Here is a 16,598-nt window from a genome sequence, read left to right as displayed (position 1 = left end):
GGCCCACCTCATTATGATAATAGCAACCAATTTAATGCTTGTTGGTTGAAAGGGTGTTGGAAGCAGGGATCATTTTGCAAGTGGGGATTTCCCTGGGGCTGAAGTGGAGAGATGAGTGGCCTGGAGAGTCCCCGGCTTCCAGGGCTTCCAGGGAGCCCGGGCAACTTAGCTCTGGGCAGGCTGGATGGTCAGGAGCTATGGGGCTCAGGCCAGGCTGACCCCAAAAGAAGGGAAGTTAGAAGAACATAATTATGGAACATAAGTGCAAAAATAAATATTTAGCAAAATAAGGGACTGTGGGTAATTCATGAAGCATTCCTATACTAAGGTCTTGGGAGAATGTTAATATGGGTACAGAAATGTAACTGAAAGAACAAATAACTCACTTTTAAAGAACAGGTACATGCATCACGATGTAATATAATATCAATAGAGCCAATAACTGTGTATTAACAAATGCAAAATGAGTGACTCTTATTATCTTGGGGAGCCCTGCATGCCTTTACACATATTCCCCCAACCCCCTACCAACCCCACTGTGAAGGATAAGCAGAGAAGAGGAGGCTGGGCTTCTGAACATCCAGAGCGGGCTTCTACCCTCGAGCGGCCTCTCTAGGGCCACAGGTTGCTCCTTCCAGTCTGGTAAAGGCGCTGAGCAAGACGGCCCTCGACCGTCATCCTCGCCCTGGATGAGACCATTACTCAGTTTCTTCCCGCACAGACATAGCAAGAACACGGCTGTGGCCAGCCTCCCCAGTCCTAGGAGACAGGGTGGGGGAAGGCAGAGCAGTTGTCAGCCCAAGCACTCTGTTCCCTTCACACCTTCGATCTGCTCCATCCTCACCTCTTGGGGAAGGGGGCCTTTAAGCACCATAAGGTAAGTTATGCTCTGAGCGGCAATCAATACCAGCAAGAAGGAGAGGGGGCAGGGCAGAGTCCTAGACCTGGAGAGGTGAGGCCGGATGCAGGATACAGGGGGAAGGAGGCCAGAGGGGAAGCGGCTCAGGGCTCCCTCTTGAGGAGGCCTCTGTACTGATGCCCCCTGTCCCCCGCCCCGGAAACAGGACCCTGGCTGTACTGTACCACAACTCTGGAAGGGTCCGGCTTACTGTGTCACTGAGCCTGTCCACTCTGCTCTCCCAGGTGTCGTGGGCATAATAATAGGGTTAGAGTCATAAAAGTAAACTCCCCAAGGCAGATCCTACCTCTGGAAGCAGGCAGCCCCTCTTCAAAACATGATCCCTAGACAGAGCCTTTCCCAGGCAGCAACTCTTTCAGGATTGTGTCCTGAGGTTCCTTTACATTTGATGACCAGAGTCCATTCCCAGTTCACAGTACCATGTTCACAAGATGGTGCTGAGTCCACACAAAGAGATGCTCTTGGGTCTTGAGTAACTGGGAATCTAGTCCCCCAAACCTTTCTCAAAGTGTCAGATGAGGGAGCCTCCCTTCAAAGTAAACAGACCTTGGGTGTTCTAGATAACAAAAAGCAAAGGGAGCAAGCTTCTCGGTGGAGCGTGCCTTCTGACTCCTTCTTAATTTGCCACAGGTGGATTCTAGAGATTCTGCAGACCAGGGGTGAGGACCACTCCACCCAGTGTGGGAATTTCCTCCTTAGGGGAGCAGTCCTCACGGGGAGCCCTCAACTGTAAACTCTGCCATGCGACAGCCCTTGGAAGGTTTGCATGTCCCTTTCCCGGGCTAAGCATCTCCCATTCCTTCAACTATGCCCTAGCAAAGAGAATTTTATAAGATGAGGAACTTTAGATTGTTTAGTCCAACCCTCTCATTTTAGATATGAGAAAATGGAGGGACGGAGAAGTAGAATGACTTGCCTAAGGTCTCATGGTGTGACCAAAACAGGTTTCTACCCTTCTGGCTCCGCATGCCTTACAATGCACCATACTCCTCAACTGGCAGCTGCTGGGACCCGCTCACTGACAGCAGGACTTTGCAAAGTGCCTGACCTCCCTAAGCCTCAGTCTCTTCACATATAAAATGGAGCAAATCATACACACCTCCTGGGGTGCTGGGGGGATTCAATGAGTATTGGAACACCCGGTCAGTGCAAGTGCACAGCAAGTGGTACGTGCACGATAACTGATTTTATTTATAATATACAGAATTTTTTTTTTTTGGCATGGAGTTCTTCTTTCTGTCCTTGTGTTCTTCCTCTTTGGCTTCCCAACTTCCAAGACTGAATTTTTTTAATTGACACTCAAAAACTCACTCATTCTGGTCAAATTTAATGGTGTTCACTTGGTCCATTATCTCTAATCTGTTGGAATATTTTAGAACAACAATTCCATCTTAAAATATACCTACTGATTCCTGACAAATAATATGCTGACTCCCGCTCCAGGAACTTCCAGGTAAGTTTAGGGTGGTGATGTCTGTGACAAAAAAGCTGTTTCCTATGCTCTCCTCTGGAGAGTGGCAGAGTGGGATTCAAGTTCAGAACTGTTATACTGATGACGACTTAGAAAATATTCTTCAATCTATTAGAATAAAAAAGATAAAGCCTCGGCTTCATCTTTAAAGAGGAAGGAGGTTGAAGCCACACAGTCACGAAGTCACCTTGACCCTGTGAAGACAAACTCCGGTGTCTTAATACATTAATATGCTTGGAATGGAGACGCTAGGACCTCAGGGTAGGTGAGCTTTTGCTCTGAGACCCAGAAAACCTCAGAGCTGCTGGGGGTGAAACTGCTGGGAATAACCTACAAGTAAAAGAACAAGACATCAAGCCCCTAGAGCTGATCTGTGGTCCCTGGGTTGGTCCTTGGTTACCGGTGACCCAACGCAAAACCCTGACGGTTACATTCTCTCAGCTCCATTGTATCAATAAGCACAGCAAGACTCTAATTTCCAACCATCCTTCTCCTTCCACATTCTCCCTAACTAGCCTGGGCCACTTTGTTTTTTCCCATCCCAGCATCCTCAGACCCTGCCGCACCGGGGAATTCAGCCAGCCTGCAGCTGTTCCAGTGCCCATATCCGCTCACCCAGAAAAACACCGCCTTCCCCGTCCTGACTGTTCCCAGACGCCAACTTTCTGGACCCAAACGCAGCACAGAGACAAGAACTCCTCGCCTTAGTCCTGTTTAGCCCTATACCATTTACAAATCACTTTCATACACACCATCTCCTCTCCTTTCTCATAACACCCCCGTGGGCTGTGAAATAATATTTCCATTTCAAAGATGAAGATGCTAAAGCTCAGAAAAATTAAGCCAAAATCCCAACACCACATGGCTTGTAACTGGCAAGGTTGGGTTTTCAACCCTGATCTTGTGACTCTGGGTCACAACTTCCTTCTAGCACACTTAAAAGGAAGACTATATTTATGTGATTCCAAATGTTAGTAAATATAAACCACCATCTCATTTATGATTGATACGTTTGGTGTTTTTTATGCCAAATTCAGCATCGAATGTGGACTTGCCACTCAAAAAACTACACATTAGCTATTTTTACCAATAAAACCCGTTTTTCCTGATCCGTCGATATACCAGACATACTGCTGACCAAGTGGTCACTTACACATTCTCCTTCACGTTCTCTGCCATTTGGCATTACCTGACCACACAGCATCTTGTTTAGTTCATTCTGTAAAGTGGGAATGACACCTGAGATGATTACCATCATAGTTAAAGGAGGCAATGACTACAGAGACCGCGGCTAGCCAGTGTTCACTTAACGGTATTACATACTATGCCTACCACCGCTACATCTACAACTGCATTACATTCAGTAAAACCAAGTCCTTTTGTTTTCTAAAAGGTGCCTGATGAACCATAAGGCAGCGTGGATTCAGAGAAACAGAAAAATGATCTTGTCCCCTCGGCCTTGTTTAATCCTTTCTTTCTTTCCCTTTTCAGCAGCCTCCTGGAGCCCACAGTCCAGTGGAGGACAAGACATGCAGACAAACAGCTCCCCCATGACGATGGCAGTGCTCTAGTGAGCATGCCCAGGGGCCTGGAGCAGGCAGCCTTAAGTTGGGTTTGCGGAAGGCGAGTCAGGGAGGGTGAGGTGGAGGCTTGAGAGATATGGAGCATTTTTTTGGAATCCAAGAGGGAAAAAGGCATTCTATTCTAGGGAAAGGTCAAGCAAAGGCAAAGAAGCAGGAAATGGAATGACGCATTTGGGGAAGGGCAAGGAGGTGGGATGTCTGTGGCATGGGGTGTGGGCAGGGCTGGGTGGGAGATGGAGGGCGAGAGACTGGCAGGGACCCAGCTGTGAAGAAAGCATCGACTTTGGGCTTGATCCTCTAGCCCAGTAGTTCTCAACCCTTACCTGCATACTGGAATCACCTATGGGAACCTGAAAACATACCAACAGTCGGGCTCCAACTCGAGATTCTGATTTGTTTGGTCTTGGGTGGATGCTAGGTATTGGGATTAAAAAGAAAAAAAAAAAACAAACAAAAAACCCTCCAGGTGATTCTAATGTGCAGCCTGGACAATGGTGAGTCATTTACCAGATTTGAAGCAAGAATCATTGGACACATTTGCAGACACGTCATCCTGGGAACAGTTTGATGAGAAGGATGTCTGGAGGGGATCTAGAAAGAAGGTAAGAAGACAGGTGGGGATGACAAGGAGAGAAAGAAGTGAAAGCTATTTGGATGGAAGCATCAACTAGTTGGACACTGGAGGAGAAAGAAAGAGGGAAGAATGAAGGTTGACACACCAGTTCTGTTGCCTACATGTGCCATTAACAGGTAGGGAGCCAGACCAAAGAGCTGGTTTGGAAAGAGGAGGATGAGGCCTGTGTTCCCTCTGAGGTGCCTGTGGAAGACGCAGCTGGCAATCTCCACCAACAGGCCTCCACGATGGACTCTGATGCTGAAAGGAAGCTGGGCTGAAGATTCAGCTGTGTGGTGCACTGACACATAGGAGGTGGCTGCACACACAAGCACGGATAATGCCCAAGGAAAGCAGATAAAAAGGAAATAGGGCAAAAGAAGGAACTTGAGGACTACCAATACTGAGAGGGTAAATGGATCTATCAGAATCACCTGGAGGCTCTTACTAAAAATTCAGTTTCTTGGTGCCACCCCAGACTGATTGCATCAGAACAGCCACAGGGTAAGACCCGAGGAACTGATTTTTCACAAGTTCCCAGGCACTTCTGAATCAAGGCTAGGCTTGACACTGTATCCGTTTCCAAACACTGCCATAACCAACAAACTTGGGGACTTAACACAACAGAAATTTATTCTCTCACAGTTCTGGAGGCCAGAGGTCCAAAATCAAGGTGTTGGCAGGGCTGAGCTCTCTCTGAATGCCCCAGGGAGGAGAGTCCTTCCTTGACTCTTCCAGCTTATGATGGTTCCAGGGTTCCTTGGCTTGTGGCTGCATAACTCCAATCTCTACCTTCATCTTCACATGGCCCTCTCCTCTTTATGTGTCCCTCTTCTGTGTGTTTCTTATAAGGACACTTGTCATTGGATTCAGGGCCCACCTGATAACCCAAGATGAACTCATCTCAAGAGCCTTAAAAAATTTCCATCTGGGGCTTCCCTGGTGGCGCAGTGGTTGAGGGTCCGCCTGCCAATGCAGGGGACGCGGGTTCGTGCCCCGGTCTGGGAAGATCCCACATGCCGCGGAGCGGCTGGGCCCGTGAGCCATGGCCACTGAGCCTGCACATCCGGAGCCTGTGCTCCGCAATGGGAGAGGCCACAGCAGTGAGAGGCCCGCGTACCAGGAAAAAAAAAAATTTTTTTTTTCCATCTGCAAAGACCTTTTTTTCCAAAAAAAGGTCACATTCACAGCTTTGGGGATTTAGACATAGCTTTGGGGATTTAGACATATCTTCTGGGAGGCTACCAGACACCACGGCAATAACTCATCTGGGTGGATGGGAGAGGGGACTGGGGGCCAGATCTCCAAGCTACGTTCCCCCACAGTGGCAGGAAGAGGTGGAAGAAAAAGAGAGAGCCATTTCCGGAACCGCTAAGTATACAGCTCCACTGCCGAGCCTCACGGAGCCCTAAGGACCCCAGGCCACTAAGTGTCCAGTGCCCCAGGCCATCTGAAAGTGCAGTACAGAAAGGGGAAAAATCACCACAATCATAAATTAACAAAATGCTAGACCACATTACCCTCAAAATACAGGCGAGAGCTTTGAGGGGCTGAAAAGGCTTTTAGTTAATTCACTTTCTAAACTAAATGAATTTGATATGAAGCTAGGATTTCATCTCTAAGGTACTGTGGTCATTTTCTCCTCACCACCTTAGTAGCTTCCAGTCCAAACAATAAGCCAACATGGCAGCATGGGTTCGGTTATTTCTACTTTTCAAAATGTTTCTTAGAAGCAGGCAATACTCTCGGTCACCAACATTAAAAAACGTTCAGTGGGCTTCCCTGGTGACGCAGTGGTTGAGAGTCTGCCTGCTGATGCAGGGGACACGGGTTCGTGCCCCGGTCCGGGAGGATCCCACGTGCCGCGGAGCGGCTGGGCCCGTGAGCCACGGTCGCTTGAGCCTGCGTGTCCGGAGCCTGTGCTCCGCAACAGGAGAGGCCACAACAGTGAGAGGCCCGTGTACCGCAAAAAACAAAAACAAAAACAAAAACCACCCCATCATACATCCCTACCGTATAATGTAAAAGGCACATCCCTCCCCAGTGTCCACCCCTAAGACTGTACCAAAGTACCGCCTAGTTAGCAAGTCCGCAAGGACCAATCTCTATGCAAGCCTGTCTCTGTACTTCACCACGGTGTCTAGAGTGGTGCTCCCCAAACATCAGTGCACAGGAGTGAGCTGGGGATCGTGTGAAGCGCATTTTCTGACACAGTGGGTTATGTATGCGTGGTCCATTTTCCTTGATGTCAGGGTGCTGGTGGCAGAGGTACACAACCAAGTTTAAGGTTTAAGGAAACCAAGTTTCCGTATCCACTGGGGAAATGACAAGAGTTATAATGGCGGTGATGATGCCAGTGACAATAAAAGCTAATATTTACTGAGCACTTTCTACATGCCAGGCCCTGTGCTAACTGCTTTGCAGATATTATGACTCACTTAGCACCGAGAGAGCTGACGAAAATGAGAGTGATTAAAAGATATTTAGAAACAAGGGAAGACATTATAAATTCCAGGATGTGCAGAAGGTCAACGGAGTGTCAACAGAGAGAGAGGACAATTCTCACATTGTCCCAGCCTAGGACAAGTTAGGAAGTTGCTAACTGCCTGATATTTCAGAAAGCATCCTTGGGCCAAGCAGGTCAATATCAGAAACCAGGTATATCAAGATATGCCCACTGTCCTCTGTTATCACCCCATGGCCCAATACCATCCAGGTTAGCCTCTGCAGGCTTGGCTCCATTCAGCTGCCCTGGGAGTGACATGGCCGGGTAAGGCAGGGCTTCCACTGGTGGGTCCTTCCTGTTCCGTCCTGAAATGGGCACACTGAGCGCTGGGCAGCTTAGTCAAGGCTGCTCTGGCTGATGCCTCTCCAGATGTCCTCCGACATACAAGGTGTGTTCTGCTGCTGCAAATCACTTTGCCTGTATGACACGGACATACTTCGTATCCAGAGTAGCTCCTTTATTTGCTGGGACATGGAAAAGGTTCAACAGCCATGAATTTTTCTTGGGCTGGGTCTTGGAGAGCTCCACGCCCGATGCTCTGCAGGAAGACTGGGCAAGCTGCCATTGAGGAAACCCAGCCTGGTGGACGGAGTCAGACGGTGTAGCTCTATAACTGCCGTGCAGAGCAGCAGTGCAGAAGCTGAACTCAGCCTGCAGACCCGTTTCATTCAACCCCAGAGTATTTTAAAATGTTTTAATGCCCTCCAGTTTGCCACGATCTAACCATTCTATCTTCTTATACCCAGCCCACGTTGAACATTTATATTACCCTCCTGTCCCTGGATGTATCTGAATTTTAGACCCTAAACTATAACATAAGGATAGATCACTTAAGCCTGTAATATATCAACCTCCATACAGTGATTCATAGTCCTCCTAAAATTTAAATGGTGAGATACCAGTATTCAAGCGTGCAAAACTACCAAAGTACTCCATCTTAATAAAGAAGAGGTGGTGAGAAGCCTTAACACGGAATATATTTGGGTCACATAGTATTTCTTCAGGATCCCTCCAGTTTGTTCATTCCCATGTGGGAAATTTCCTACTGAGTCCTGGGGGACAGAGGGGCAGGTATCAATCTCTCCACTTTGCTTCAAAGTCAATTTTTTAAAAAAATTATTTATTTATTTTTTTTTTTGGCTGTGCCCCACGGCTTGCAGGATCTTAGTTCCTGACCAGGGATTGAACCTAGGCCCTGGCAGTAAAAGCACCGAATCCTAACCACTGGACCGCCAGGGAATTCCCTAAAATCTTTTTTTTTTGGGGGGGTGGTACGTGGGCCTCTCACTGCCGTGGCCTCTCCCGTTGCGGAGCACAGGCTCTGGACACGCAGCTCAGTGGCATGGCTCACAGGCCCAGCCGCTCCGCAGCATGTGGGATCTTTCCTGACCGGGGCACGAACCCATGTCCCCTGCATTGGCAGGCGGACTCTCAACCACTGTGCCACCAGGGAAGCCCCCCTAAAATCATTTTAATGATACAGTCTGCTCAGGCTTCGAGAAGGAGATGACAACTCCTAATCAGCCCTCCACACAATCAGACTCACACTCTCAGAGGCACCCAGCTCTCCATTTTAATAGAGCCTTCGGTTCCATATTCATCATAGGCAGGTGATGTAATAAGGGAAGCAATAACTGCTGAGAATGCATAGCTGCTTAGTGGGTCAGAGTATTCTGAATTGATATCATGCTCCATCACAGCGTCACAGAGACAACAAGTCTAGAAACTAGATCACAGAAAGGGAGCCTGGAGGTCAAATAATGGGGTCAACACAATCAAGCATATCCAGCAAGATCACAAGTGTCCTCGGGGAATCTCAGAGAAGTATTCAATGGAACAATGGCGGTCAAGCCAAGGAAGCAAACCCCGCTCTAGAGACGTCGAGGGGACTGGTGTAGAGCTGACCACTTGGCCTGGAGAGCGGGCTAAGCCTCTGTCATTATGGGGGGACCTCCTGGAGAAGAGCTGCTGATGCTGGTTTTTTTTTTTTAAAGCTATACTTTATTTTTTTATTTAATTTCCTTCTTGGCCACACCATGCGGCATGCAGGATTTCAGTTCCCAGACCAGGGATCCAACCCACGCCCCCTGCGGTGGAAGCAAGGAGTCTTAACCACTGGACGGCCAAGGAAGTCCCGAGCTGCTGGGGCTCTTGCCCAGCTCTGCCATGCCTCTTCCCCACCATCAACAGACAGCCCCACATTCACAGTGGTTCCCCACCTGGATCCAGACACAAAATGCCAAATGCACAGAGATCATTTTTATAGACCTGGGCTCCCAGATACTTAGTTGGGTCCACGTACATACTTTCCTTGCACACACATTTCCTTCTCTTCTGTTTTCCACAATCCCTCCTCCCATGTTTTCCATCATTTCTCTTCCACCTCCCATTTTTCCAGTTTGAAGCCACTGCTGGCAATACCGCAATCTCTGGAAAGAAGCCAGGCATGACAGCACAGATCTCTGAGGCAGCACGGGATTGTGAAAGTCACCTCAAACTAGGCTTCAGGAGATGCAGGTGACTGGCAGGGCTGTCAAGCAAGCCCACCGGCCAGTCTGACGTACAGTCAGAGGCAAAGAAGCTTTTCTGTACTGCGGAAATGCTACAAAAACTCTGGCCAGACACACAAATGGATGCACCATGGTTTAGACAAAAGAAACGGACTGGGGAAAACTGTTGGGCGGGGATGGGGGGCGGGGGGAGGGAAGAGTATGAAAGGAACTAAGTTCCAGTTGGCTTTTGCCAATTTTACCCCCAAAGAAATTTGATTAAAACTAAACGAAGGTTTCTGGCAGTAGATATCCAAATAGTTCCCCTGCTCACCTGCTTTAGAGTGAAATTATCTGGGGCTGAGGGGAACAGGGAGCAATTACATCAATAACTATGTTGTCTGCATTTAAAAAAAAGTAAAATTCCCCGAACAAACCCAAACCCACTGTAGATAAAAACCCACAATAGACTGTTTAGAAAAATTATGCTTTAGATACACTGATCTAAAAAAAAAAAAAAAAAAAACATCTAAAGAACAGGCTGTTCTGTAGAACAGCTCGAGTTTCTGCCTGTGCTTTCATTTTAGAAAACAAATGCTCATAGACTCCACAGGGGGAGGAGTTTAACACAGGGATTCAAACTCACAGAAAATGGCCACCGGGTTTTAGAAACCTGAACGTAACAAACAGGGGCACTCTGGGGACCTTCTGGGAACACAGGGCACTTACCTTTCACAAGAGTCATTGTCTAGAGGCAGATATAACCTCTTTTTCCTACCAGCAACATAAATCATGGCCTCCGAAGTATTTGTTTGCTGAACGCCACAATGACTAATCACCCGACTTTTATTTTCCTCCCTGAGTCAGGAAACCTCATGGGGGGAAAAATAGGTCATTTTTAATGGAAGGTAGCTGCTAGGCCTGGATGTAAGATTCCCGTTTAAGCTTCATAAAAGAGAAAAAATTAAAGGCCTCGAAAAGTATTTCCTAAAATAGAGAGATGCGCACATCATCTTATTGGAAACGCCTATCATTAAATAGAAAAGAAAGTCTTAACACAGATCATTCGAACATGGTACAAAGCTCCTGAGTGATTTCCTGAAAAAACTTCAAAAAACAAAGATGAATATTAAATAAACAACAAAACAAGGTAAGAACTCACTTCGTAGTGCATATTCATTTAGAGAAAAAAACATTCTCCCAGATAATTTCTGAGAGAACATTTCACTCTTTTTCTGTGCAAAAAGTCAACTGGCAGGGTACAGGGGCTAAAGAAACTCCAGAATTGCTAGACCTTGACAGGAAAAACTTTAAAGGTCAGGCTTTTTTTTTTTTTTTTTAACCTGATTTAGCACAGCACCCGGGGTAGGCCAGTTCTCTAACGTCTGAGTAAACCCCATTCGGGGCTTCATTGCACTGCCACGTCATCCCTTTTCCCATGTATCCCAGTGCCTTCTGCTTCCTCAGAGTGGTCCTCCCACCCCTTCCCGTTTTAAAGCAAAGGTGGAACGTGCATTAGTGCAAAGGAAAGGGCAGAACACACAACAGGAGGCATCTGCAGCAGGCACCCGGGACGCAGCTATGACTGGCTACTGCCTACCCCCACGAGCACCAAGGGCCACCCGAGACCTTGGCACCCCTGCTCTCCGAGTTCGGGTCAAGGACCACAAGACCAGAATAAATAGGTCTACGCAGGGACAGACCAGAATGCCGAGTAGGTTTTGAAAGCAGAAAATCCTCACTTTGGTCTAGAAGCGAATCAGCATTCTATCAGAACTAATCAGAAATCTCCATGCTTGCATGAAAAATGCTTATACGTTTGGGGAGACTGATTCTGAACGCCAGTCTCTCTTGCCTGGTAGGATAATAAATTCAGCTTTGTTTTTACTGAATCGCTGGTCTTATTTTATCTAGTGGTAATCAACTCTGCAAATAATCAGAAGTTGTTCTAACACACGAACAGGAAAAATAACACAAATAAAACGGGACCTAGAAACAACATCCAACTCACAAAGCAGGAAGTGGCAGCTCCTATCCATCTCACCTGGCACAAAGCCGGCCTTCAGGGGTTACTGAAATAACCCCAGGATGTCCCTGTAGCATTTGTACGGCCACTGGATTTCTCATGACAACGGGGCACCCTGCGATGAACACGCACATAGGCGTGGCCAGCAACATGGGGTGGGCGAGCCGGGTCTTCCTCTTCATACTCCCTGAGAAAATGTTTCATTCCTCTTGAAACTACATTATTGTAGACCTTAGCAATTTTCATTTACATAAGAGAGGGAAAATGCTTTTAAAAACAGGAGACGGACTTCTGCCTCTCCCAGATTAAAAAGAAATTGTTCTTCATTATCTTAGTTGACAAGAAGCCAAGGGCTTCGATGGGACGGGAAGTGTGCACTGCAGTGTCCTTTTAGCGAATGTCTGTGAGCAGCCCAGCAGGCATGATAGGCTGCGCTCCCCAACAGAATAGCTGTGGAGTGCCAGTCCCTCCTTAGGCTTTGCTTACTGACTGCCACCTCCTGCTCTCCTGATCATCTGCCTTAGGACAGGACCTACCTGTTTCCGCAGACAGCGTACTGGACGGGCAAGGGGCACTGGCTTCTGTTCCCAGTTTGCCACTAGCGGTGTGACCCTGAGCAAATCCTATGACTTCCCTGCGCTCCCCGTCCCGTATCTGGAATGCGAAGAGGTTGGGCTAGTTTATTTCTAAGGTCCTTCTTAGCCATACAATTTCAAACCGTGATTCCCTACCTCCCATTTTGTCACCTTTTGATTGATTCCCAGCCAGTAAAAATCCTTATTTCCTCCAAAGCAGACAATCTCTCTCACTCTTAAATTCACGCGCTTTCCTCAAAGGCGTATGAGGTCTGGCCAGTACTCGTATCCCTTCGCGGACAGTCGGAGGAAGCGCTGCCATCCGGGACCCCTGGCATGCCTCAGACATGGAGTTACCATACGCTCGCTTCAGCACCTCTGCTTAGGGGCCTTTGCCATCATTGAGCCAAACCTTCTCCAGTTACAGCTGAGGAAATCAAGCCAGCAAAGTGACATGACTTTCCTTCCCAAGGTTGCACAGTGGGTCACGGGAAGAACTGCCAAGCCTCCAGTCCTGTCTCATACACGGTGGTCTTTTGACCTCTCCCCAGACCCCCTCTGCAGGGCTCTGGGCTCCTTCCCTCGCCCCCTGTAGACTTCCTCAGGGTCTCAGAGGGTAATCAACAAACACTTATTGTGCACCTCTGGGCAATCCCCTAAGGAACTGTTTTAAACTTTCAAAGTGACAGAGAGACTCTGGGAACACTTAGCCCCACACAGGGACCGGGATAGCTATAGCAAGACCCAAATCTTGATCTTATCAGTGCAGAAATCCATCGGTGTTTTCACTCTACAAGAAAAGCCTGCAGCAGCAGTAGGATGGTCGATAAGAACAGGTGACAAAGATAGGGAGGGCCTACGAGGGTGGAGTCCTGATCTGATGCCTGGCACGTAGTTCGTATTTGTTGAACTAACTCAAGTTTGCACATTACCTTTGTCCATTTGCTTCTTGTCAAAAATTCTGAGTCTACTGTAATACCAGGGACAAGGGTCTCTAAGCCACAATCAGGAACAATGATCTATTTCATACTCTCGGTATGTGGCTGGGGAAACTACGCGGGGTGTGGAGGGAGGAGGCTGGACTCTGGAGCCAGATAAGAGCCCAGGGTGTGAAAATCTCATCTCTACGACATCTGCCGCATTACTGAACCTCTTTGCCTCAATTTCTACCACACCAGGTTATTTGGAGATTCTAATAAGATGGCTGAGATAATGCACATCAGGTATAGAATGGACTTCATGAAATTCAGTTCTGTCTTCTCTCCTCAAGGGCTATGGGGATAGACGGAGAAACCCTGATTCTAGGCAAGGCTCCAGGACACTGGCATCCTGCTCCAAAAGAGGCAAACCATCAATGGAATGCCAACAACAGTTATAAAATGACTCAGTATAGTTTTTTAATAAACATATCCCCATTGAGTCATCTGATTTGTAAATTACGTACAAGGAACGTAAAGTGCAATATACACAAGTCATATATGTTTTATATTCTCCATACATAGCTTCACACCAAGCATGTATATATGTCTCAATCCTTTCCTGTGAATAAGCAAAGAAGAGAGCTGGGACTAGGAGGGGAAAAAAGGATAAATTACCCTCTCATCTATAAAACGAGGTTGGGAACAATGTGAACTAAAAATTATATGATTCCAAGGTGCGGAGAACAAAGGATATATAACGACACAGATGTCTCTCAACCAGAAGACACAGAGCCAGGTAGACAAATGCATCAAAGCATTTTAATGGCGTGACTGTGAACTGTTACTGCCGTTCAGTGTATTATTGGTAACGACATTTCAAGTTACGCTGGTTTTGCAAACTCTGGGCATGGTGACAGGGTGTCACCACTTACTCTGCAGGGAAAAGAAGATGATTTGGGGGCTGTATGTCACCCAGTACTGCCGTGGATATACCGCGGATGGCGACAGTGGGGTGCGATAAGACCACCGTTCCTTCACATCTGGGATCCATATGTTTTTATCTCATTGCAAATATAATCCGTAAACATGAATAACACAAATGTAAGAATTTCGAGCACAGGCATATCTTTACGGAACTGAAATCAGCCTGTCAAGTCTCAGGTTTACACCCTTCCTCTGCTTCCTAGAGACTGACTCTTGTGAACCTTCATCACAGCAGTGCCTGTTTAAAATGGAGATTCTCAGAGGTCCCACCTGAAGTTTACTGAATTCGATCTCTGTGCGAGGGGCCTGGGAACCTACATTTTAATAAATTCCCCAAGCGGATTCTTGCCTGTACTGAACTGCTGGTCACTCGAACTCTCACAGGACAGGTTAGCTATCATGGGAGGTATGCTCTTTCCATGACAAAACTAACCCACTAAAATAAATCACAAACATAAGGCTTTGGGTATAGATGAATATTATGCAAAAATATATATACCTAAAAAAAGTTTTAAGGGGAAGGGAATCAGCATTTATCAATTGCCTACTACAGTATAGATCCTGACCAAATTATATATTACTCAATCTTCAAAATAATCCTATTTGAGTTATGGATGGAAAAAGTTAGGCTTAGAGAGTAACTTTGCTGAAGTCACAACCCTGGAAAATGGCCCAGCTAGGTTGTGAAACTAGATTTATCTGACCCCAGCCTTCTCATTCCATTGTACTAAGCTCATATGCCCATGAAAACACACACACACACACTCACACACTCACACACACACACACACTCTCTCTCTCTCTCTCTCTCTCTCTCATGTCATACAACAGCCATATGGTAAAAGGCAAAATACAAATTTAATTACTGTTAGAAACCTTTGCGTCAACAGAAATGTAGTTTTTAAAAAGCTTTCTATCAACGGATCGTCTTTGGTCGATCTGTTGACAACAGAATAAAGTGGATGACTACCATTAAAACCACATTTAACAGCCTGAATTTTAGTAATCAGAAGTGTGTTTTGGGGCTTGCAAGATCAAATTTAACAGTGACTTCATTTGCGCAAGCTACAAATTTTTTGCAAATGAAACCACTTGATATTCATTCTGCAAGGAAAACACCAACAAAGGAAAGGAGTACATCAACAAGTGTGTGATCTAGCACTTGTCAAGCCAATGGCCCTCCTGGGCCTCATCCCTCCTCCTCCTGCATCTAACACTCCAGGCTCCCTCCTCCGGGAAACACCCTGCTTCTGGCTTCTGGAGCCCTGTTCTCTTGTTCTTCCTCTTTTTTTCTTTTTTTTTTTTTTTGCGGTACGCTGGCCTCTCACTGTTGTGGCCTCTCCCGTTGCGGAGCACAGGCTCCGGACGTGCAGGCTCAGAGGCCGTGGCTCACGGGCCCAGCCGCTCCGCGGCATGTGGGATCTTCCCGGACCGGGGCACGAACCCGTGTCCCCTGCATCGGCAGGCGGACGCTCAACCACTGCGCCACCAGGGAAGTCCCTCTTCCTCACTCTCTTGCCGGACTTTTCTCTAGGTCCTCCCTGGGTCCTTCTTTTCTCATAAGGCTCCACCCTCAAGCTTTGCTTCCCTACAGTCTCCCACCGGAAAAATCTCTTCTCTCACCTCTCGACTTTTTCTCACAACCCAGTGTCTCCCAAACTAGCCCTGGCCTTCCTCCGGGGTACAAAGTCGCTGATCGTCTGGGGGACATCATACTTCAACACTTCAAACTCAGCCCCTCTAAAATGCAGCCCCTCACCTCCTTCCAAGTATCTTCATGGGTGCCGCTGCTTTGGAAATCTCAGTGTCAACTTTAGCTATTTCTTCTCTACTCAGATTTCCAATTGAGTAGATTGGAAATTAGATGTCAGATTGTGTCAATTTTTCCCTTCATGTCTGTTCCTTTCCTGTTTCACTGCTATCATCCATTTCCGGGCTTCCCTGAGTTTCCCCCAACCCTGCCTTTTCCTTGGTGGACTGTGGTACTTGTCTTAACTGGTCTCCCTGTCTCTCTCTGGTTTCTGCCCTGCCTTTCCTTCCGCTCTCATAGTAGGTACTCGATAAACATTTGCTGTAACATTACAGAACTCCTAGAAGTTCGCAAAGCACGTTCATACTCAACATCTCCTTTGTTCCATTTGGAGCTTAAGTTTATTACAGGTAGCATTCAGGCTTACAACCCGATTTCTGTTACTTAATGCAATCATTGGAGCTACCTCTAACTTTGTACCTCGTAAATTAAAGTAGCTCTTAAATTGCTTTACTTCTGAACATTCAGTGTCTTGTGTGGCCTACAAGCTAAAAGTGGAGAGCATTTCAAGTCAAAGAAAGCCCCCTCGCCAAACTGCTTTTTTCTCTGCCGACAGGTTAAGTGGACAAACAAAAGGCCTCTATGGAAAGGTGACAGTAACAGCAGAATCAAAACATTAAAAGAAATTCCTTTCTGAAGATTTTAAGATTTTAAAAAAGATTTTCCTTCTTATCCAGTCGGAATCCTATTTATGGGTTAATC

General features: G+C 46.9%; 1 protein-coding gene across 4 annotated transcripts in view; it reads right to left on the bottom strand.

Moving 5' to 3' along the window:
* Positions 1-16,598, bottom strand: part of ZBTB38 (zinc finger and BTB domain containing 38) — a 122,382-nt gene that overhangs the window by 24,755 nt on the left and 81,029 nt on the right. Inside the window, exon 1 of one of the 4 annotated variants that reach the window (XM_082624179.1) lies at positions 10,311-10,603. The exons of the other annotated variants lie outside the window; for them this stretch is intronic. The gene's annotated coding sequence lies outside the window, so the exon portion shown is untranslated. Of the gene's footprint in view, positions 1-10,310; positions 10,604-16,598 lie in introns of those variants that run through there. 4 annotated transcript variants of the gene reach the window in all.

The sequence above is a fragment of the Mesoplodon mirus genome (genome assembly GCF_964341445.2).
Source record: "Mesoplodon mirus genome assembly, chromosome: 6".
Lineage (NCBI taxonomy): Eukaryota > Metazoa > Chordata > Mammalia > Artiodactyla > Ziphiidae > Mesoplodon > Mesoplodon mirus.
This window is presented reverse-complemented; position numbering and strand designations above follow the sequence as displayed.